This window comes from Schistocerca cancellata, chromosome 8, assembly GCF_023864275.1.
Source record: "Schistocerca cancellata isolate TAMUIC-IGC-003103 chromosome 8, iqSchCanc2.1, whole genome shotgun sequence".
Lineage (NCBI taxonomy): Eukaryota > Metazoa > Arthropoda > Insecta > Orthoptera > Acrididae > Schistocerca > Schistocerca cancellata.
Window position 1 is genome coordinate 532844717 of NC_064633.1, and position 24652 is coordinate 532869368.

The window sequence follows — 24652 nt, forward strand, 5'->3', positions numbered from 1 at the left end:
AATTCCCTCGAGCACAGCTTCAGACATTATTAGAGTCCATGCCATGTTGTGTTGCGGCACTTGTGTGTGCTCGCGAGTGTCCTACACGATATTAGACAGGTTGTAACGGATCATATTAAAGGCTTTACTTTACCGAAGTATGCGATACCCTCCAAATTCAACCAGTTTAATGAGAATTTATGATTATAGAAAAGTTATTGTGTATGTTAACAATGATTGCATAACATGTCTGCTTAAACAGTCAACCCATTAAATTATACTGAATAACTGACCCACACAAAAGTTTATATCACTTGATCACTGATACAGCAAATGTCATCATGTAAAAACACTAAGTTCATCTTAAATAATTAATATGAAGTACGAAAAATAGTGGCCAACTTAGGTATTTTGGATCTCCTTAAATAAAAATCACCCAGTGAAACCTATTTGTTCACTAGGAGCGTTTTCACTCAGTATTCACGTAAGCAATCCTATTTTAGACGATAACCAATGTAATTCTTAATAATTCATGTTATTTACTTATTTATGCAAATTAGAGAAGTCAATTGACAAACTTCTAAAAAACGGCCTTTTTGTAACAAAGAATTATTCTGTCAAGTCAACAAATCTGTCTGTCATTTTAATAACATGTTAAATTATGTCACTCGATGCAAATTAATAACTTCTCTGCACAAATTATGATAACAGATGTACATGTGACTTGTAAACTATATCTCTTTTTAGTAGTTCTTTGACAATGTTATAAATACAAGCAGCAAGAACGGTCGAGAGGCAGTCGGAATGTCACTTTGGTAAAGTGTGTTTGTGTGTTATTGTTTGAGGTGGATAAACAATGCAAAGAACATGTAAAGAAAGTACTACTTTGTGTTGTGTCATGGTCTTTGGTGGACAGTGGAATTAAGATGGCCACCAGAGCAACAAATATTTGAAGTTTACATATTTGTGGTTTCGCTCGTTCTTTATCATCAAAAGCACATAAAAAACACGGGACCTCATGTTTTAACCCTAGACAACCAGATTTAGAGCCAGCATCAACATCGAGACACAGCAGCGATCCAGCAAGCAGCAGTGATTACTACAATGCATTTTAATGGCGCCAACCTAACATCAAGTGCTAACAAGCTCCGTAAATGGGAGTGAAATAGTGCGATTATAGCAATTAGCAATATCTACGACCAGGCGACCATTACAAGGTGTACGAGTTTCTTTGGCTCTTTAGTGTATAAATATACGCGCGCATTGCACGGATTTTTTACTAAGCTAATTCTGTGCACACTTTCACACTGGCGTGCCGAAAAAGAACACTGATTGTAAGTTTATGTAGATCAAAATCGCTAAAATGTGCAGCACCAACAATGCACATGTTCTGCCTGCTGCAGCTAACAATTTTCATGCATCAAATAGTTTCTTGGTGCATGGACTTTCCTAGTGAGTATGACTAACGAAGATTTCTCCAGTGCAGTCATCAGGCCATTTTCACGAACCCACTGACTCGCGTTCCTTATCGTGACATAAAGTTGTTCATTGCTTTGTGTTATATTAAATGGGAAATAAACACACATATATCATCTGTAAACTGTATTATTCTATCTGAGTTATTACCCTTTCCATATCACATTTGTACAGAAAGCAGATGGCAGTTATAAGAGTCGAGGGACATGAAAGGGAAGCAGTGGTTGGGAAGAGAGTGAGACAGGGTTGTAGCCTCTCCCCGATGCTATTCAATCTGTATATTTAGCAAGCAGTAAAGGAAACGAAAGAAAAGTTCGGAGTAGGCATTAAAATCCATGGAGAAGAAATAAAAACTTTGAGGTTCGCCGATGACATTGTAATTCTGTCAGAGACAGCAAAGGACTAGGAAGAGCAGTTGAACGGAATGGACAGTGTCTTGAAAGGAGGGTATAAGATGAACATCAACGAAAGCAAAACGAAGATAATGGAATGTAGTCGAATTAAGTCAGGTGATGCTGCGGGAGTTAGATTAGGAAATGAGACACTTAAAGTAGTAAAGGAGTTTTGCTATTTGGGGAGCAAAATAACTGATGATGGTCGAAGTAAAGAGGATATAAAATGTAGACTGGCAATGGCAAGGAAAGCGTTTCTGAAGAAAAGAAATTTGTTAACATCGAGTATTGATTAAAGTGTCAGGAAGTCGTTTCTGAAAGTATTTGTATAGAGTGTAGCCATGTATGGAAGTGAAACATGGACGATAAATAGTTTAGACAAGAAGAGAATTGAAGCTTTCGAAATGTGGTGCTACAGAAGAATGCTGAAGATTAGATGGGTAGATCACATAACTAATGAGGAGGTACTGAACAGAATTGGGGAGAGAGGAGTTTGTGGGACGACTTGACTAGAAGAAGGGATCGGTTGGTAGGACATGTTCTGAGGCATCAAGGGATCACCAATTTAGTACTGGAGGGCAGGGTGGAGGGTAAAAATCGTAGAGGGAGACCAAGAGATGAATACACTAAGCAGATTCAGAAGGATGTAGGCTGCAGTAGGTACTGGGAGATGAAGAGGTTTGCACAGGATAGAGAAGCATGGAGAGCTGTATCAAAGCAGTCTCAGAACTGAAGACCACAACAACAACAACAATCACAGGTATACACTGATCAGCCAGAACATTATGACCACCGACCTACTATTGACATAAACCCATCCAGGCAATATCAGCCGGCCGGAGTGGCCGAGCGGTTCTAGGCGCTACATTCTGGAACCGCGCGACCGCTACGGTCGCAGGATCGAATCCTGCCTCGAGCATATATGTGTGTGATCTCCTTAGGTTAGTTAGGTTTGAGTAGTTCTAAGTTCTAGGGGACTGATGACCTTATAAGTTAAGTGCCACAGTGCTCAAAGCGATTTTGAAGCAGGCAATATCAGCATAACCTGGCAGGGAATGACTGCAAGTCAGATGCACACACTGTGCATCAGTATGAGTGACCATGCTGTCCGTGTGTAGAATGGGGAAGATGTGAGATCTTTTTGAGTTTGACTGAGACGTGATTGTAATGGTCCGGAGGCTTGGCACTAGCATTCTGGAAGCTGCATGACTTGGCGGGTGTTTGAGGAGTTCTGTGGTGAGTGTACTCAACACGTTGCGAAGCGAAAGTGAAACCACTTCCAGACACCGTGGGGTTGGGCGGCCAACCCTCATTACAGATGTCAGACTTCGTAGCCTGGGCAGACTAGTAAAACAGGACAGGCGGCGAACTGTCGCGGAACTAACGTCAGGCTTTAATGCTGGGTAGGATACAAGTGTGTCCGAACACGCAGTGCGCAGAACACGCCTAGCAATAGGCCTCTGCACCTGGCGACCCATGTGTGTACCAACGTTTAACACTACGATATTAATGTGCTAATAGTAAACTGCAGGAGCGTCTGTAGAAAGGTCCCAGAACTGCTCTCATTAATAAACGGTCACAATGCCCACATAGTACTAGGGACAGAAAGTCGGCTGAAACCAGATGTAAACAGTAATGAAATTCTAAACTCAGATTGGAATGTATACCGCAGAGACAGGCTGGACAGTGAAGGGGGAAGCGTGTTTATAGCGATAAGAAGTGCAATAGTATCGAAGGAAATTGACGGAGATCCGAAATGTGAAATAATGTGGGTGGTGAAGGTCACGGTTAAAGCAGGCTCAGACATGGTAATTGGATGTCTCTATAGGCCCCCTGGCTCAGCAGCTGTTGTGGTTGAGCACCTGAAGAATAATTTGGAAAACATTTCGAGTAGATTTCCCCACCATGTTATAGTTGTGGGTGGAGATTTTAATTTCCGGATATAGACTGGGAGACTCAAACGTTCATAACGGGTGGCAGGGACAAAGAATCCAGTGAAATTTTTTGAAGTGCTTTATCTGAAAACTACCTTGAGCAGTTAAACAGAGAACCGATTCGTGGCGATAACATATTAGACCTTCTGGTGACAAACAGACCCGAACTATTTGAAACAATTAACTCAGAACAGGGAATCAGCGATCATAAAGCGGTTACTGCATCGATGATTTCACCCATAAATAGAAATATTAAAAAAGGTAGGAAGATTTTTCTGTTTAGCAAAAGTGACAAAAAGCAGATTACAGAGTACCTGACGGCTCAACACAAAAGTTTTGTTTTAAGTACAGATAGTGTTGAGGATCAGTGGACAAAGTTCAAAACCATCGTACAATATGCGTTAGATGAGTATGTGCCAAGCAAGATCGTAAGAGATGGAAAAGAGCCACCGTGGTACAACAACCGAATTAGAAAACTGCTGCAGAAGCAAAGGGAACTTCACAGCAAACATAAACATAGCCAACGCCTTGCAGATAAACAAAAATTACGCGAAGCGAAATGTAATGTGAGGAGCGCCATGCGAGAGGCGTTCATTGAATTCGAAAGTAAAGTTCTATGTACTGACTTGGCAGAAAATCCTAAGAAATTTTGGTCTTATGTCAAAGCGGTAGGTGGATCAAAGCAAAATGTCCAGACACTCTGTGACCAAAATGATACTGAAACAGAGGATGACAGACTAAAGGCCGAAATACTAAATGTCTTTTTCCAAAGCTGTTTCACAGATGAAGACTGCACTGTAGTTCCTTCTCTAGATTTTCGCACAGATGACAAAATGGTAGATATCGAAATAGACGACAGAGGGATAGAGAAACAATTAAAATCGCTCAAAAGAGGAAAGGCCGCTAGACCGGATGGGATACCAGTTCGATTTTACTCAGAGTACGTGAAGGAACTTGCCCCCTTCTTGCAGCGGTGTACCGTAGGTCTCTAGAAGATCATAACGTTCCAAAAGATTGGAAAAGGGCACAGGTCATCTCCATTTTCAAGACGGGACATCGAACAGATGTCCAGAACTATAGACCTATATCTCTAATGTCAATCAGTTGTAGAATTTTTGAACACGTATTATGTTCGAGTATAATGACTTTTCTGGCAACTAGAAATCTACTCTGTAGGAATCAGCATTTGTTTCGAAAAAGACGATCGTGTGAAACCCAGTTCGCGCTATTCGTCCACGAGACCCAGAGGGCCTTAGACAGGGGTTCCCAGGTAGATGCCGTGTTTCTTGACTTCCGCAAGGCGTTCGATACAGTTCCCCACAGTCGTTTAATGAACAAAGTAAGAGCATATGGACTATCAGATCAATTGTGTGATTGGATTGAAGAGTTCCTAGATAGCAGAACGCAGCATGTCATTCTCAATGGAAAGAAGTCTTCCGAAGTAAGAGTGATTTCAGGTGTGTCGCAGGGGCGTGTCGTAGGACCGTTGCTATTCACAACATACATCAATGGCCTTGTGGATGACATCGGAAGTTCACTGAGGCTTTTTGCGGATGATGCTGTGGTATATCGAGAGGTTGTAACAATGGAAAATTGTACTGAAATGCAGGAGGATCTGCAGCGAATTGACGCATGGTGCAGGGAGTGGCAATTGACTTTCAATGTAGATAAGTGTACTGTGCTGCGAATACATAGAAAGAAAGATCCCATATCATTTAGCTACAATATAGCAGGTCAGCAACTGGAAGCAGTTAATTCCATAAATTATCTTGGAGTACGCATTAGGAGTGATTTAAAATGGAATGATCATATAAAGTTGATCGTCGGTAAAGCAGATGCCAGATTGAGATTCATTAGAAGAATCCTAAGGAAATGCAATCCGAAAACAAAGGAAGTAGTTTACAGTACGCTTGTTCGCCCACTGCCTGAATACTGCTCAGCAGTGTGGGATCCGTACCAGATAGAGTTGATAGAAGAGATAGAGAAGATCCAACGGAGAGCAGCACGCTTCGTTACAGGATCATTTAGTAATCTCGAAAGCGTTACGGAGACGATAGACGAACTCCAGTGGAAGACTCCGCAGGAGAGACGTTCAGTATCTCGGTACGGGCTTTTGTTGAAGTTTCGAGAACATACCTTCACCGAGGAGTCAAGCAGTATATTGCTCCCTCCTATGTATATCTCGCGAAGAGACCATGAGGATAAAATCAGAGAGATTAGAGCCCACAGAGAGGCATACCGACAATCCTTCTTTCCACGAACAATACGAGACTGGAATAGAAGGGAGAACTGATAGAGGTACTCAAGGTACCCTCCGCCACACACCGTCGGGTGGCTTGCGGAGTATGGATGTAGATGTAGATGTAGATCAGCAGCTACGACTGAAATGGGCACGTGACCATCGGCACTGAACGTTGGCACAGTGGCACAGCATTGCATGCTTTGATGAAGCGTGGTGCCTTATAACGTCCCCAACTTTTACACGAAATTTGCCTTAAGTAATGTAACTATGCACCTCTGGATAATATATCGACAATTATACAAAGATCATAATGTGTAGGTAGCATAAGTTGTCTCAGCTTGATTCATGTTACGCAATTAATTCTGCAGATTTGATGAATCGGTCGAAGTAGATGTTTCTCGGATTGCTACTTTAATTATTTACAACTGGAACTGTTATTAGAAATCAGAATATCAGGTGCACGCATTTGAATATCGCGCGCTTCATGCAGAGGATCTTTTGTTTCAAATATTAGGCCATGAGAAATAGTGTTAAGTTGGCTTTTATTTTTTTTTAAATATACTGTTGACGTTAAAACCTTCTTCATCATGCTGATGGGACGGCGTGAATCTGTCATCTTACATGGTAGCAGCTTCTTGACACCTGTGCTGAGTAATGGGGACAAGATGGCGCAGCTCCATTATGCTCTGGGGAACATTAACTTCAGCATCCATGGGACCAGTGGTGCTCGTGCAAGGCAGCATGATCCGCAAGGAGTACTGTACACTGGCTGCAGGCATTGTACATTTCTTCATAACGATCCTGGTTCTCGATGGCAGTGGCGTTTTTCAATAAGATAACCTGCCATGTCACAAGGCCAGGAGTGTGATGGAGTGGTTCGAGGAATACAGTGGCAAATTCCAATTGATGTGCTGGCCCCACAACTCACCAGATCTGAATCTGATCAAACATGCCTCGGATGTGATTAAATGTGGTGTCAGAGCTCATCACCTCCCCTCCCCCGAATTTACTGGAATTAGGTGAATTGTGCGTGCTGATGTGGTGCCATCTCCCACCAAAGGCCTACCAAGGCCTCATTACTTTTTTACTAAAGATGGACATACCAGTTATTAGGCAGTTGGTCATAATGTTCTGGCTGATAAGTGCATATTGCACATAGCAGTAGGCTGAGTACAAATCCTTGTGGTATGATACTGTCCACCATGCACGACCCCTTGAACCAAGTATCATTTCTACATACACAGTTCATTCACTGATTAATGATGATGTACCTTCTACAAACTGAAGTGAGTTCCTAAAAGTAAATAACTTATATAATAGTATATTTGTCTGAATTTCATCATATGCTTTTGCAACATCCAAATATAGTGCTGCTGTATATTTGCCAGCTAACCTGGAGGAAACTAATATTTAAACATTGTCATTGCAGCTTCTACCTCCATGGTACCTGAATTGTGAACCAACTAGTAAGGATGAGGATTATACCAACCATTCCAATCACCTTTTTTTTTTAGTTTTCCAATGCTTTCATAATATATGATGACAGTGCAATTGGTCCGTAAGAAGTGGCTAATAGTGGAGCTTTCCGTTTTTATACATGGGGACTTTGATTTGGGCCTTCCATTTTTGGACTAATTCTTGATGCATCCAAATTGCATTATAGATTTGGAGAAGCAATTCTACAACATTGTCAGGCACATTTTGTATAATGGAATATGTGACCTGAATCATCATTCCTGGGGAAGTGTTAGGGCTGCTTTTGATGACTAATGTCAACTCATCGATACTGAACTGTGTAGTTATTTACAGGAGTTTCCCTTTGTCTTCTGAATAAGTTATTATGAACTCTTGGTGGGGCAATAAGCACACAGAACTCTTCTATCCATTCACATGATGGTATATTTTTGACTGTAGGGTCTGTGTTCCTAAATCTGTTGACCTTCTGCCATATCTCTGATGGTTTAGTATTCTTGGTCAGACTATTACAATATACATTCAACTACTCTTCTTGGTGGATTTCAGTATTTTCTTGGTTATAGCTGTCATTTGTTCATAGAACAAAAAGTTGTTCACTCTAGGTTGTTTAACACATTCACATAACGCTGCCCTTCTGTCTTGTATTGCTTTAGTGCAGTCTTCATTTCCCCTTGGATAACCCAGTCATCTTGCTTTCGTTTATAAAGGTTATTTTGGGATGGACTCATTTGCTATGTGATACATGCTGTTCTGTAGTTGCATGTAAGCCCTGTGTAGATATTGTTGGTTTTTTCCTATTGATTTAACCTCTAATTCAAGAATTTGTCAAAATTTATACCAATCGACTTTGGTCATGTTCCAATTCAATTTGTTGGCAATATGAGCTTGGTTATTTTTGTAGCACTGATCACACTGCATATTCATAGTTATGAGAAAATGATCTGATCCCATGGTTTTCTCCAGAACGACCATGCTGTGATTTGATTCATATAGTGAGAGGTTAATGTTATATCCATTGCAGTTGGTCTCTTTCACAGTCCTTGGTTTAATGCTAAGGATCTGTAACTGTATATGATCAAGCTATAATCATCAGTGCAAGACATTACATACCCCTCTCCCTTATTATTCAAATTACACCCCCATTCTGTGTGCTGGGCTTTACAGTCCCCACAGATTACGAACGGTTTTGTTATGTGTTACAATATTGTCTGATGTGTTCTTCAAAATTCCTACAGGTTGGGGGGGACGATATACAGACGCAATGGAGAATCGGCTTTTGATAGTACTTATTTCTACTGCTGTTGCTTGAAAGTCAAGGTTGGGTACTGCAATAGTAATATGTTCATAGTTGAGTTTTGTACTAATTAGTATGGCTACTCCATCTTTCCCATCCTCTCAATCCGGTCTTATTACTTGATATCTTCGACATCTAATGGACATGTTTGCTTTAATCCAAGTTTCACTTATAACAGCGATAGAATAGCCATTAGTGTAAAGATCATTCATGCATGACTTTCAATTAGCATGTAAGGATTTAGAATTTCATTTGTGAACTTTAATATCCATTATCCTGTTTATAGAAGTGTAATGTAAGTACAGCCTATTTCTCTTGTGATCCATATTTATTTTTTTGATACTATTGAAGCAACTATATTATATATATTAGCTTTATTTGAACTTTCCTTGTTTAATGAGGTAAACTGTGTTATTAGAGTTGTTATTTCAGCCACCAGCTGTTCAGTTATTGCTGTTTTTTTATCCTCCCCTCCTTGCCTGTTGGGGTTCAGCTGTATATGGTGATGGAACATGTGGATTCCCTTTAACAGGTGATATTGGTAAATTTATATTTGCAAAAAGAGGACTTTGAATCTGCATATTCTTTATTTGTTTTGGTCTACTGTGGTGAACAATCATTGTGAATCTCAGCTGAATACTTTTAATGGGAAGGGGGGTGGGGGACTCTTTCTGCCATTCTGATTTACTCCTCTCAAGATTCCTTACCACAGCAGCATAAGGTGTTTGGTTTACATATTTTTCAGTTTCCTTAAAGGATATATTGTATATTGCTGACGCTTCCTTAATCTCTTGTTATTTTAGGTATAATGGACAAGCTTTATCTTGTTGACACAGTATATTATTCCTCTTGTGCACTGAGCTGTCTCATGGTTCTCTCCACACTGATTGCATTGAGTCTGTGACACATTGGTTACTAAGAAGGCATCTAAAACACTGCCTCACTAGGCGTATGTGTGGTCTAACATTACACTTCATGCCATATGTCACATATTCTGGTAGAAACTGTGATGAAAATGTGAACATACATGTTTGCCAGGATATGTAATTCATTGTTTATAAATTACTTATTCTCTTCATGATGCTGTGTATATTGGTGACTATAATTGTAGACTGAAAAGCACCTTTCAGCTCTAACCCTGTTAATTTTGGATCTACATTTCTGGTAACTCCCTGTTGAAGTGTTCTATGGTTTGGAATGTATGCTACCATCTGTTTATGATGTAATGGATTGTCCTCCATAAACTTGTTTGCAGCCTCCATCGTTGACAAATTAATATAAATTCTGTTTCTTCCCACAACCTTGAGATTTGCAATTTTCTGCTTCTATTCAGAATCTGAGATAAATAGTACCTTCCCCAAGGCCATCGGTGACAATACGCACATTACCATTAAGTCTGCCAACATACACATAAAATGGGCCTACTGTATCACTATGATATCTAATATCTTTATTTTGATCATATATTAGTTGGGCATCTGTTTGCGAAGGATTTTCCCTTGGTATATCATTCTTTTCTTACATAAGTTGTGTGCTAAAGGAGTTGCCACCTAGTGCTGTCTTCAAAGCCCCTGCTGGGATGGGGACTTTCTTCATTTAAATTAAAAGTGTCTGACATACCTGTGTTGAATGTAGTCGAATTCGTTACCTCCTTTGTTATCTATTGCTGAATGGTGACTGCTCTTCCATTCTCTTTTAATTCTTCCTTCTGCTCCTTTGTGCATTTTGCTGTAGAGCTTGTCGGTTTCTTGATATCTATACTCATGTTCGGGAGAGCTTTCACCGTCTGTAATTCTCGATTGTATAACTTAAAAAACTGTTTTCTGTAAATTTATGAAAAAACATTAAGAACAACCCATTTTTCGGCACTTCTAGCCATATTTCACACTCGGGTTTCACTGCGAGGAGGAAACAGTCTCAGCCATTCTCCTACTGCGTATTAACAGTGCAACAATCAAGAGCACAACAGTACAGAGACTGTGACTGCACACTATTTTTTAATTAAAAACTACATAGTTAAAGCGTGATTAAGAAAAACGTTGATGGTTGTTAATGCATTAAAATATCTTAAAAGCATCACTTAATGTATCTTAGTAATAACATTGTATCTGATACATAAGTAGGACGTACTTCCAAGACCATAGCAACACCAGTGTACATCTGCTACGGCCTCTGACCAATCCTCGCGTTTGTGTTTGTTTACATCAGGTTTTTTCTTATTACATGGACAGTATATAGTGGCAGTCGGCCGCAACCGCAAACAGACGACAACTTTGATCCCCAAGGGAAGAGAAGTGGTGCAGGGCAATAAGTCCCGCCTCCCTCTCGAAGGGCTGGCAGCCTACGTTTGCGTTCTGCGCTACCATGAAAGTGAAAGTGATGTGACGGTCGTAGCCATCGCTGATTGCTTTTGTTATGATGGGAGACGCATTCGAATCCCTCTATGCACCTGCATTAGTCTCCTCACTCATTTCATAATAAGAAAGAAAAAGAAACAAGCAATCCACAACACAAAGCAAGTTGGAGTACACAAATCATTTGGTAGCCGCTATAGTGAACTTGCTTGTTGTAGTTGGCAGTGGTAGTGTGGGCCCGACCTCTACCAGTATCTTACGCAACCACAGTTCAAAACACTCCCCATCTAAAACTGCCACAATATAATGTCCACAAAATATGATGAACAGAGTATAGAGCATTTGTAGTTTCACAGAATAAATATAAACAAACGGAACCGGGAACAGTGGAATAAAGAAACAATTGCATCGCATGTACAGAAGTATTAATAGTATTAATAATAATTCTCATCATTGGGGTTTGAACCCACGATGCTTGATGCAAAGATCTAACGATCACTCTCACCAACTTGAAGACGGTACTGATGCAGCAGGGGAAACGATCAACAGCCAGTATGACAGCAACAACCACTTGACTCCCAGCAGAAGAAACCATCCCACCATTAACAGCCAGCCCAACAGCAACAGGAATAAATCCACCACCAACTGCCAGTATGACAGCAACAACCAGTCGACTCCCAAATAGAAAAATCAGACAACCATTGCACTTAAAGGATGTTTTAGTGCCAGTGAGTCTAAGGCAAATTCAAAGGTAAGAAACGTTTCTATACATGATTGTACTGGTTCCCAAACATTTCCAACAAAAACTGTAAATAAGGAAAAAAACAACAGGAATTCCAAAAATCCTATAAAGAAAGCTATTCTTTAAACCTTAGGCAAAAAACAGCACTTTTTTAATGCAGTTGAACATAAATCGCATGGTTACAACCCATCAGAATGAAAGAACGAAAAAAATTGATGAACTACAATTTAACTCTCAGAATGTAAAAATATTAAAATTGTTTGTTTAAATGAGCATTGGCTTACAAAAGATAGTATCATAATTTTAAATAAGTTAAAAAATTTCAATGTAGCCTCAAGTTTCTGTAGAGCAAATATTACTCGTGGGGGCTCAGACATAGTTTTAAATAATTCTGTAGAGTATGAAGTAAAAGACAGTTTCCATTTTCTAAATGAAGAAGGAGTATTTGAAAGCTGCTCATTTAATTAGAAACACAGAATATTATTATTGTTTCTATATATAGAAACACAGGTGTAGAGATAACAAAATTATTATTACCGAAATTAAAAAATCTTTTACAGAAAGTCATGAATGAGAAAAAGGAAAAGGTATTAATAGCAGCTGATTTCAATATAAATTTATTATCAAATCAATGACTCAATAAAGTTTATGGACTTAATCCAAAAATTTGGCTTCAAGGTAAACTTCAGGGAAATCACAAGAGAAAAAGAAAATACAGAAAGTTGTATTGATAACATTTAAACAAATTATAAATTTGTTGATGCAAAGAAGTTACGTGTGGAATTAGGACTCTCAGACCACTCTGCTCTGTTTATTGAAACAGCAAATGCAAATGAAACAAGCACTAAAAATACTTATAGCAAAAGACATTTTACTGCTGAAAATTATAACAGTTCTGCTCTAAATTAGAAGAGGTGGAGTGGCAAGTTGTAGATAATACTCCAATCTGACTACAATTTAACAGGTTTGTAGAAAGTTTCTTACATGTATTTAATGAAATATTTCCACTTAGAGTATTCCACACAAAGGTGCAAATAAGCTAAATTGGATCACTGCTGGAATAAAAATATCCTGTTGGAAGAAAAGACAACTGCACAATGAGTTGAAATACAACAAAGACCCTGTTTTATGTCAAATGGTATAAAGACTTATTTAAAAGGGTAGTGAAAGCTGCAAAAGAAATGGTAAATAATAAATACATTTTGGCTCATGAAAACAAATCAAAGGCAGTCTGGTCTGTAGTAAAATCAGAACTGGGGATGAGAACTAACAGCAAAGTTATCTCCAAAATTAAGGTGGGAAATAAAGCTATAACAAATACTGCTCTGATTTCAGAATATTTTAACAATTACTTATAAATGTATAAAATCAGTTGCAGATGTAGATGGTTATACTGGAACACTATATTACAGCTTAAAAACAAAAATACCGCAGGGTGGGATGGCATACCTACTAAAGCAGTTAAGTCAGGTGCCAGGATAATAGCTCACCCTTTTGCTAAATCACTCGAAGAAGGCCACTTTCCAGATGCCCTGAAGCTTGCAGAGGTAAAACCTTTGTTCAAAAACGGCTCAAGAGAAGATATGGGGAACTATCGCCCAATCTCTATTCTCCCAATTTCCTCAAAAATATTTGAAAAAGTGGTAGTAATGCAAATCAAAAAATTTATAGAAAAATCAAACATAGTGTCAGACAATCAATATGGTTTTCATCAAGGCAAAAACACAATAGACGCCATAAATGAGTTTGTGAAAAAAATATTTTTCTGCCTTAGACAAGTCTAGCAAAGTTGCAGGATTGTTCTGTGACCTCACAAAAGCATTTGATTGTGTAAACCATAAATTGCTCCTGTATAAAATAGAAAAATATGGAATTGGAGGTTGTGTTTTAGATTGGTTCAGATCATACCTCACAAAGGGAAAACAAAGAGTAGTCGTATCATCAAGCAAGGGAAATTTCTTCTCTGAATGGATGATTATTTCACAAGGCGTTCCAAAAGGCTCAATTCTGGGTCCAATTTTATTCTTACTTTACATAAATGACTAGCCACTAAACATAAATTCACATTCAATTTTATTTGCTGATGATACGTCCACCATCATCAAAAGCATTCACTCAGAACAAATTCCCTGAACTGTCACAAATCTGCTAGACAGTTTAGAAAACTGGTTCCAATTAAATAGGTTAAAATTGAATATTGGAAAAACACATTTACTACAGTTTAAAAGTAAAAACTCTAAGATAAATGAAATTCATATTACTTGCAAAAACCAGAAACTGAAAGAATCAGATAGTGTTAAATTTTTAGGAATACATTTGGACCAAAATTTATCCTGGTCTTCACATATAGAATACTTAGCAAATAAGTTAAACAACCTGACCTTTACTATGAAGATTTTTTCGTATTCAATTAGCATGGAGATAAGAAAAGTAGTTTATCGCAGCTATTTTGAAGTGGTTATAAGGAATGACATTATCTTTTGGGGTAATACAAACAAAATCATTAGAATATTAAAATTACAAAAACCAATTATTAGAAATATGTGTAACGCAAGACCAAAAGAATATAGTCTCCCGCTGTTAAGAAATCTAAAAATAGTAAGTGGCCCCTGTTTGTACATCTATGAATTGATTATTTTTGTATACAGTAACCCTACGTTATTCACAAACAACAATTTTAAGCATCAATACACCACTAGGAATAAGACAAACTTCATGCTTCCTATTCACAGGTTAAAGTTATATCCACAAACCCCAGTATATATGGGCATGAAAATCTACAACATGCTATAAAAGAAACAAATAAACAGCATGGAGCTAGGGCAACTAAAACCATAGCTGCACAAGTTATTTGTGGCAAAATGTTATTACTCCATAGAAGAATTTATGACTGATGATGTAGAAGTCGGAGCAGGGTAACATCACCTGTAAATTAAGCTTAGCAGTTTTGTGTCAAATAAATATTTGTAAAAATATGTTCATTACATAAATGCTGTTGTTATATATTACTTTGTAATACATTTATACTGGAGTGTTGATATATTGCTTTTGTAATACTGTATATCCAAATTGTAACTGTAATGTAAATGTAATTTTGACAAGTCCCCAGTACATGAGATCTGTGATTTGACTTTGTATGTTATGGGATAATAAAAATTCTGATTCTGATTCTGACCAACTACCCCATGGAAGCTATAAGTATCAGTAACTCACACTTATGCTTTTCCTGTCCTTCATAGTTCTGGTGTTACTTTTAATTAAAGTTTCCGCCCGTTCTGTTGGATGACAGCACATAGCTCGAACTAAACCGGAGTTTTGGTTGATACACTATCGACATACAACATTTGGTACCAATCTGACTGATGTCTGGAGGTTTGGGTGTCAGCTGCTTGGTACATATCATGGAAAGACAGTCTACACATCACCATGACACACATCAAAGGCAGATGCTGGACATCCCATAACTGCACTAAAAGACACCTAAAATAATTACACGTACATGGGGATACAATTATTTAATATGCAACCATTCACAGCACACCTTTATAACTGAAGCTCTTCAGCGATAATACAAAAAGAAGGCTTGAACAAAACGAATTCTATACAACAGAATAATTTAAAATATGTAATAAAAATGATCTAATCTAGTAAATTTGCTGTATGATATGACCACCATATTATTTGAGACGTTCCAAAAATGTTATTGTATCATACAGTTGCATTTCATTTTAATAGTACATTTATACTTAATGATGAGCATGTATCAAACATATCTCATTTATATTTGTTTAAATGTTTTTCTCAGCATATGTAGTGTGTTACACACAATGTTTCTCCTTTTGTCATTCTGCATGAGGAATTTATGTTTAATGGTCAGTAAATGTGTCCAGTATAAACCATATATATTCCTTGAAAATGTTAAAAATGTGTGACTTATTATGTAGCTATGTACAATGTATTTAGCTATATAAAATGCATATAAATGACATTATCAACTGTGTGGAAAATGCTTAAAGATGGCTCAGTAAACCAAATCAGATTATGATTGTATTGTGGTTGGAATTTTGTTAAGTAATAGATTGGTATTATTTATCTAAACGCCTGGTAATTTCTAGCATTAACACACATTTCACTACAAGTTGTAACGAAGTATTATTCCACAATTTTTTTATCATTAGCTTTTTAGAATATTACCCAAAGCCATAGAGGGTACAAATTCAAAAGTTTCACTATGAGTTACGAAAAAACACTCTAACCACTCTGTAGTCAAGGTTTTAATGACTTTCACAATACAACTTCAAATTAGATCTATATACACAAAATATGAAACTTCATGTCGAATCTTAGTTTTGTAGGTGCATGAATGCACCCATTCCATATTTCACTGGTTCACAATGTTTACACTGCCATTGTCTTCATATTAACAGATTCAGTGAATTCCACATTACTACATTAACAAACACGAAATATTAAATGTCAAGGTGAACCATGGCTTTGTGAGGATAAAAGGAGGCAACACATGAAGTGTCACAGTTTGCAGAACTGATACAACTTGTGGCTTTTGCAACTCACAGCCATTTCGTTACGGACACTAGGGTCAAAAAACAGGTTTGAGATTTCCTGATACACTGCTGCATTCAATAAACGTATTGAGCTTGTTTGAACAATCAACTGACATTTGACCTGCATGGGAGAGTGCAAAGGATGTGAAAGGAACTGTGAACTAGCCATAACAAATTTCTCAATTTCGTTAAGTGGAGGAAACAGCATTAAATTCTACCACTGTAAAACTCCTATTATGTTTGAACATATTTAAAATACTGAGCTCTCATAATAGTATGTATAGATTTATAAACATTTATGCCGATTTCTAAGTAAAGATAACAATGACGAAAATGTTCTCCTACAAAAAATATTGTTGACTGAACCCAGTATAATACATTATATGATTATCAGAGGCGGTAATGATTCACCAGATAGGTTGGAAACAAGCAATTCAGTCCCTGTTCACATATCTCAATAATACGTAAAAACGTTAGCAGATTAAAATCAGTTTGAAACCAACATTGCAACATACAGGTGAAAGGATCAAGACAACTAATCAAGAATTAAATGCTGAACAAACGAAATTTATCATGATAAAGTGACTAATTTTCAATCCAAGAATAAATAACAGCAGAGTGACCCCCCTTGCAGATAGTACCATCAGACCTCACCAGATCACAAGACGACTGAAACCTGGAGAATTATATGGAATCATGATTGCAATCTTTTATTTATATATTAGTTGCTGTTGTTACATGTGACCTACACTGTTGAAGATACTTCAGCCTGTGTTTCACAATTTTTTTTATTGTTAAAATCCGTTGTGCATTAAAAACGTTAAGACTGGTCATTGTGATAGTACAATCAAAAGTCGCCTGATAGCAGGGTGATAAAAAGATCGAACACAACCCGAGATTCCCGAACTGTGACGTAAACTGTTCGAACAGTTCGAGTCATGTTCAAACACTGCTCTAACTGACATACAAATGATCTGTCAATGTCAGAAGTTCATTTCCAGTCGATTAGCGTCGAACATTCTCATTGGCTGATGATAACTTGGTTCTAATTGGCTGACTGCACAGTCAAGACTTAACTTTGGAATTGAACGTATTGTTGGTCGAGGAAATAAGCGCATGTGCTGTAGACAGCCAATCTTTACAAAACAATACAACACTATTTTCGCAATCACCATGTAGCTGATCGCGTCACCCGAAAATACAGATTTCGGATAACAGTCAGTGAAATATAAATTTTTCCGGTCATAATGGCCAACACAACATGAAACATGGACTATAGAAAAACTGATAAGTTTAGTCAGAGGAGGAATTTTTGGCGTCATGAAGATGAAAATTTCGTAATCATGATATAGTTCAAAATCTATGAACTCATCATTGGTTTATTGGAAGCCACAACTAGGCAAAATCCTTATTGGAAATATTAGGTATAGATTATAACATCAAAAAATAATTTGTTCATGTAACAATGATGGCATATCTTACGCTTAAAGTTACTGTAGTGGATCGTTTTGGGTTGCGATATGTGGGCATTAGCTGTCTTCAAATCATAATTACCACTTACTGACGTTTTGTGCCAGAAGCGTGGTGATTTTGTTACATGAACTGGTTTGCAAATTTAGTATACGTATGTGTTTCCACTATGCAGTGCTTTAGGTGTTTAGAGTATCTTTTTTTAAAATTTATTTTTGCCTTTCACACATATGCTGAATGACAGTGATTAAAGGCTTATTGACATAGGGAAAGGTGTTGTACATAAGGCCAAATTTTTATTTTCCATATAGCTTAAATAATTCAATAATTGGACTTGTTTAATATTGGAGATTAGAGTATGCTTCTTTCTGAATAAGATAATGTTCTGAAAACAAATGTATTATAAGTTTATAAGAAGAAGGCTGCAAAGTGGCCTGAGGTACAACTATGAGCCACTAAACTATATTTTGAAATCAAACACAAAAACACAGTTTTTCATTAAATCAATATCATACATCTTATTGGTGTACATTATAGCACTCTTCATGCATCTCTCTACATGGTACATTGTGGTGAAATGAAGAGAGAAATACAACCATGAACTTTGCCTCTGCGATGTTCCAAAAGTGAAAGCCTTAGGAAGCTTGAGTACATCTTCCATAGCTAGACATAGAGAATTTATTGGTTTTCCCAATTCTCTTTAGGTACTGAACTTCATAATCATCACCACTGACTCTTAAGACCTTTGAGACATGGTATGAAATGTCCTTTCTTCCAGTGATACAGGCCACAACATAATCTCCATCTTTCAGATCTGTACCATTTTCAGAATCATAATAAGCAATTTCTTTTTCCAGGGACTACGCTCTTAATGTTCCAGACCATCATCACTTGTACCATTCAAATTTATTTCACTTTCTTTTCTGGGGGCAGGTCTGGAAATTCCAGATCTCTGTGGTGTATCCGTTAGGATTCTAATCTTTCAAGCTCTTCATCTGCAAGTTTTCTTCCGTGGTCCCGCTTTAGAATATGGAGGTAACATTTCTTTAGATGTTTCTACCTATGTCATCTGTGCTCCCTGCTAAGAGACAGCAGTGTGGACAGTTTCTTCGTTTTCCTTTGGTTGATCAGATTCACAAGGTCTGTCAGTAACTCTTCAGGCAGGAATTCAAAGTCACAAAAATTATTCTCATCTACTGGATAATTTCCAGTAATCTTAAAGCCTTTTTCAATATTTTCCTTGGTGAACGCTGTCCTACATTGCCTGTGACATTATAAATCGATGTTGGTTTCCCAGGATTCATGGCAGTGTTATAGCGAGCTTTATATGGTCCAAAAAGTGTGGAATCAAGTAGCTGAACTTTGTGTGATATATGTGGAGACAGGCAAAGTTAATAAAACTATCCCACTATCCCTGCAAAGATCAATTGCCTTCAAAGCAATGTGAGTCTCGTGGTTGTGCAGGGCCAGTAAAACTGGTTCTGTGACAATTGGCTTCTCACGCAATATAAGATGGTTTAAAATATCTAGAAAGAGTTTTTCATTTGACCAGCCTGATGGATCTGTTAGACAGATAGTACCAGCTGGGGCTCCAAATAACATGTAGTGCTTAGGGAATATTATCATCGATGGAACATGATTTCCTATCTTATTGACAGCAACTATCATTGTAATATTCACTCCCCTCTCTCCAGAGATCATGCTACCAATCTGCTTGGTGCCTTCCTTACGAATCACTTTTGGTAGATTTTGGACAGTTGAATTTACAGTTTCATCAAGATTATAAATTTTACTTGGTGTAAAACGAGTTCTAGACATAACAGTTTTCAAATCCTTATGAAATTCAGAAACATTTGTGCAACTGATGGTCGTATCTCAGAACAAGTTTGTTGCTTCTGGTTTTCTTAATGAAAGAGAAGGAAAACGCTTTCACAAATCTCTAAATCACATTAAATGCGCCGATTTATATCACTGGCTATAGCATATTCATAAGCAAGTTCCAACGCTTTCCCTTTTGTCAGTCGGTAATTCAGTCTGGCCTTTTTACATTGTTCCTGGATACGTATACAAATGTGTCTTTTCATTTCCCTTCATAGATAGCAAATGGCTAGTCATGATAGTCCTTAAAAGTCCATTCCTCTTTGCTACAGATCTAACCTTAGTTTTATTGGATAAAACATCCATTACAGCTTCAGACAGCACATCACTATTCACTTTTTCCCTGATTTTTCCTGTTTTACTTTTTAGCATTTTCCTTTAAATAAAATGAACAAATAGAATATCAAAACAAAAATATTTAATATATCATGTTGTATCTTGGGCCAAGGACCAAGGTACAAAAATAAACAGAGTATCAAAATTAAATATTTAAAGCATCATTTTACTGTTGGCCATGAACCAAGGTACAATAGGTGGTGTGGCCCAAGGTACAACAATCAGCAGTGCATCAATAAACAATAGTCCATACTTCTAGGTTATAACGTAAAGGAATGTCACACAGTTAATAGAAAATGATAGTATTCCCTACTTACCATGATAATAATCTTCTTGACAACTCTTCTTTTGTTCCCTAAGTACATTAAATACGAGGAGGTAGAAAAATACCCTCACACCAAAAAAACTGATAACTGAAAAAATCAAGTGTTTGCTTTCAAAGATTATAAATGAACTGTTCAGCAAAGAGTATACATAATAGTTAACTGCAGGGAAATAGTTCAGTTACATCACGCCAGATTGTAGAACCACACCGAATCAACTGAAGTGACCTAGCCCAAGATACAACACTCTCCCCTATTTCTGTAAAATTTTAAACAAATTCAGCAAAACAGGTTTGTAGTACTTGTAGAGCTAGGATTCGAGAGCTGTTGAAAAGTTCGATACTCACATTAAAGACGCAGTTGTGGCTGAAGTAAACTGGAATTGACACTTTGATATTTGACATATGACAATTATGCACTTGTGGCTCAAGTAAACTAGAAGGTATCGCATAACTTTTTTGAAAATGCCGTTAATTCATACAACGATAACTGTGCCATTGTTCCTATTGTATGAAATGGTTTTGAAAATACTCTTTTATGTTTGTTAAAAAAATGTTCAAATGTGTGTGAAATCTTATGGGACTTAACTGCTAAGGTCATCAGTCCCTAAGCTTACACACTACTTAATCTAAATTATCCTAGAGACAAACACACACACCCATGCCCGAGGGAGGACTCGAACCTCCGCCGGGACCAACTGCACAGTCCATGACTGCAGACCGCTCGGCTAATCCCATGTGGCTATGTTTGTTAAAAGCCATGGCCAAATTTTCTCATGGCGCTATCGCCAGAATTATCATACCTATCCCAACGTGAAGACATCCGCCTTACTCACGATAGATTAAAAATCTTTCTTTAATATTATGCGATAATCCGTTAAACATAATGCTTAATTTTTTTGTGTGAGGCTTGATGCTCCAGGATAGGTGTTTATGTGGAATGGCAGCATAAGCATTTATAGAAATTCCTGTTGGTAAAAAAACTGTACCTCTGGCCTAATATGAATTGGAAAATATTACAAGACACTGTTTTCCATTTATTGAGATTACTTTAAGCATAAAATGACTATTAAAAGAGCTTATATCATTTTTGTCATTAATGGCGTCGCTACAACAATGAGCCTACACAGAAATGACCAGGGCAACATTTAATAATTACATAACTAAATCATATTCAGGAAAGGTACTCGCTACTCACAAAAACACATTTTATAACCAGTAGATTCATATATATTCAAATAAATTCTAATAATGCTGCAGATAATTGTATGAATTACAGACCATGAACAATAAGCGTCCGTCTGCTAGAACATCAGAATCGAGAAGACAATGAAACAAAAAACGCTCATTCTTTTTATACAAATCGACAAAGATCATAATTATTTCGATTCAGAGAGTGAAGATCACACTTCTTTATTGTGGTGTATCTATAACATATTTATACTCCTTTTTTACCGGAGGCTATGCTACACAGTAACCATTTGGTATTTGACATACGACGATTACATCTTTCCAATAACTAGGCCTACATGTAATATTTCTGGCTTTGCAGCCATCAAATTCAGGTACAAGAAGTTCTTTTTAGAGCAATTGAGAAGGCAGCAGTGGCAAGATGATGTATTGCGGTGTGAGGTACCGATGACTGGTGGTTTGCTTGGTATGGGTATCATGAGAAAGACCGCCTAAATTGTGATCCTTCTCTGCTATTGCTGCTGCATTTGGAAGTTGTGTCCACTGTTCCACGCTAGTAATCTACCATGTAATTTACACTCACTTTGGCGAGCAGGCGGATTTGATTAGTGACTTATTTTTCATGCTGCCCGCAGCAAACAAGGATCACCGAACACTGGTGGATACAAATGTAATGTTTGACCAGACTCTGTGGACTTTGTTGGTCATGAAACTGCCATCACAGGCGCCACTTGTGATGATTTCACATCCGCAGGCATCCCTCGATGTGAAATTATGGGTTGGCCAGAGTGGCCGTGCGGTTCTAGGCGCTACAGTCTGGAACCGAGCGACCGCTACGGTCGCAGGTTCGAATCCTGCCTCGGGCATGGATGTGTGTGATGTCCTTAGGTTAGTTAGGTTTAATTAGTTCTAAGTTCTAGGCGACTGATGACCTCAGAAGTCAAGTCGCATAGTGCTCAGAGCCATTTTGAAATTATGGCTCACAGATAGAATACACGCTATGGACCAGCAGCAATGAAACATCAGTTATCCAGCTGATAAGGCACAAGTTGCTGACTCATGGACATGTACCCACACAACCCAAGGCTGACCAAGTTCACCGGACACCACTCGAACTACTAGTGCCGGCCACTATGAAGCACGATGATATTTGGCATGTTGACGCCTAGCCCTGCCCGCTTTGCAACACAGCCTCACCTGCTACTCCAGGTGCCCCCCAAGCTACTCCTGGTTTCACTCTCAGTTCGGATATATGGCGAACCACTGTTGGTGACTGTGTACATTCCCAAACTCCAAGAGCAGCCTGCTGTAGACACACCAGGTCACTCTCATCAGTCAAGCCTTCTTCAAGAACAGAACAAGGACCATGGCCATGACCTTCCTGCTCTCGCCTCAGTGTTTTTAATCGAACAACACAGAACTAGATACTTGTCAAGACACATGCCGATTACAGCACCACACTTGTGACTGGCATGTCCCCTCCTGCTCTCAGGTCACACGTCCGACTTCACATGGTGAATGACACTACAATCACTGTGTACGATTGAAGCACAATCAATGTTGATGTGGGCTCCATTGACCCACTACCATTCACGTTCCTCATCGCTGATGTTGCATAACCCATCCTTGGTGCGTACTTCTTACGACAGTGCCATCTGTGACCAGACCTGGCTTGCCAAGATTTGTGTTGGCAAATAGTGGTCGACTCATCATCAGTGACAAACTCCTCTCCCCCAGCTGTGATCTGTGTCAATCTCTGCTAGCCCTCTTGCTGTCAATCCTCACAAATGCCTCACCGATCACCTTACCATTCTCAATGAGATTCAATCATTCCAGGCCCACTATTGTAACAGTGCTTATACGTGTGATGGAAGTGACAACCTTCACCAGAGTATCACTACACCCACAGCCACACTGCAAAACGCATGGTGCGATCTCGCTGATTTACATTGTAGACCCATGTCCCCACTATTCCAGTCAAATAGCAGATATACCTTGCAAAAGGTGGGGTAGAAGAGTTTATTTTTTCAACTCGTTCATATGGTTGGAAAGATTAGAAAACTGAGTTTTGCCAAAAAAATTTCGCTTGGGAAAACTTTCTGCAGTCAAAAAACTTGGCAAATTTCAGCCTTTTTTCAGTTTTCTCAAAATATCTGTTTTTTTTTGCTCCTATTGCTTTAACATCTAGTTTCTTTTTTAAAGAGCACAAAATTCTCTACAAATTTGATTCTTGCCATTTTTTTCTATTCCCAATATCTAAGGCGCTACAGAGCTTCAAAAAATACAATTTTTTCAAAATTTGAGCATAGTGGCAAGATACCTTATTTTTGAACACTATTTTTTCAGTTTCTGTTTGTGTAGTATAAATACATTATACAACATGTTATATGTTGGAATTTACCACCTCACTTTCAGGTATTCAATTTCTCTGTATGCAACATGAGGATTGCTGGGCACCCAACTATTGTGATTCTTAACATCACTACCTAAAGTTCACTATCGGCCACCTCAGCCCTGTATTTGTAAAACTATAAATATAAAAATACATCATTAAGACACACACACACACACAATAAATTGTCTCAGGAAACTGAACTATTATTAGCTGCAATAGGCAACCTAATTAGGTAGGTAATTATTCTTGTGTATAAAAGCCACATAGTTGAAATTAAAAATAAGTAGCTTTATTACAATTAAAATGTATTGTCAGTTACTAAAAAATGTTGACAGTTCTGGGTGTGTAATACTTGTAATATCGAACTTTAGCGCACTTGAGACAGATATGAGCATCAAACCCAATGTTTTGATGGGCCAGGTTCCTCAGTGTCACTAAAGATACCTTGAGTTACGGATTCAGGGTCTGTACATAGAGTTGATCCCAGATTGATCTCTTCTTTAAACAGCGAGTCAGGCTCAGCAAGTTCGTTGATTTGGTCAGTGGTTTCCTCAACATCCTCCATAACATCTTCTTCACTGTCTTCTTATAAAAATTTTGGCACATTTT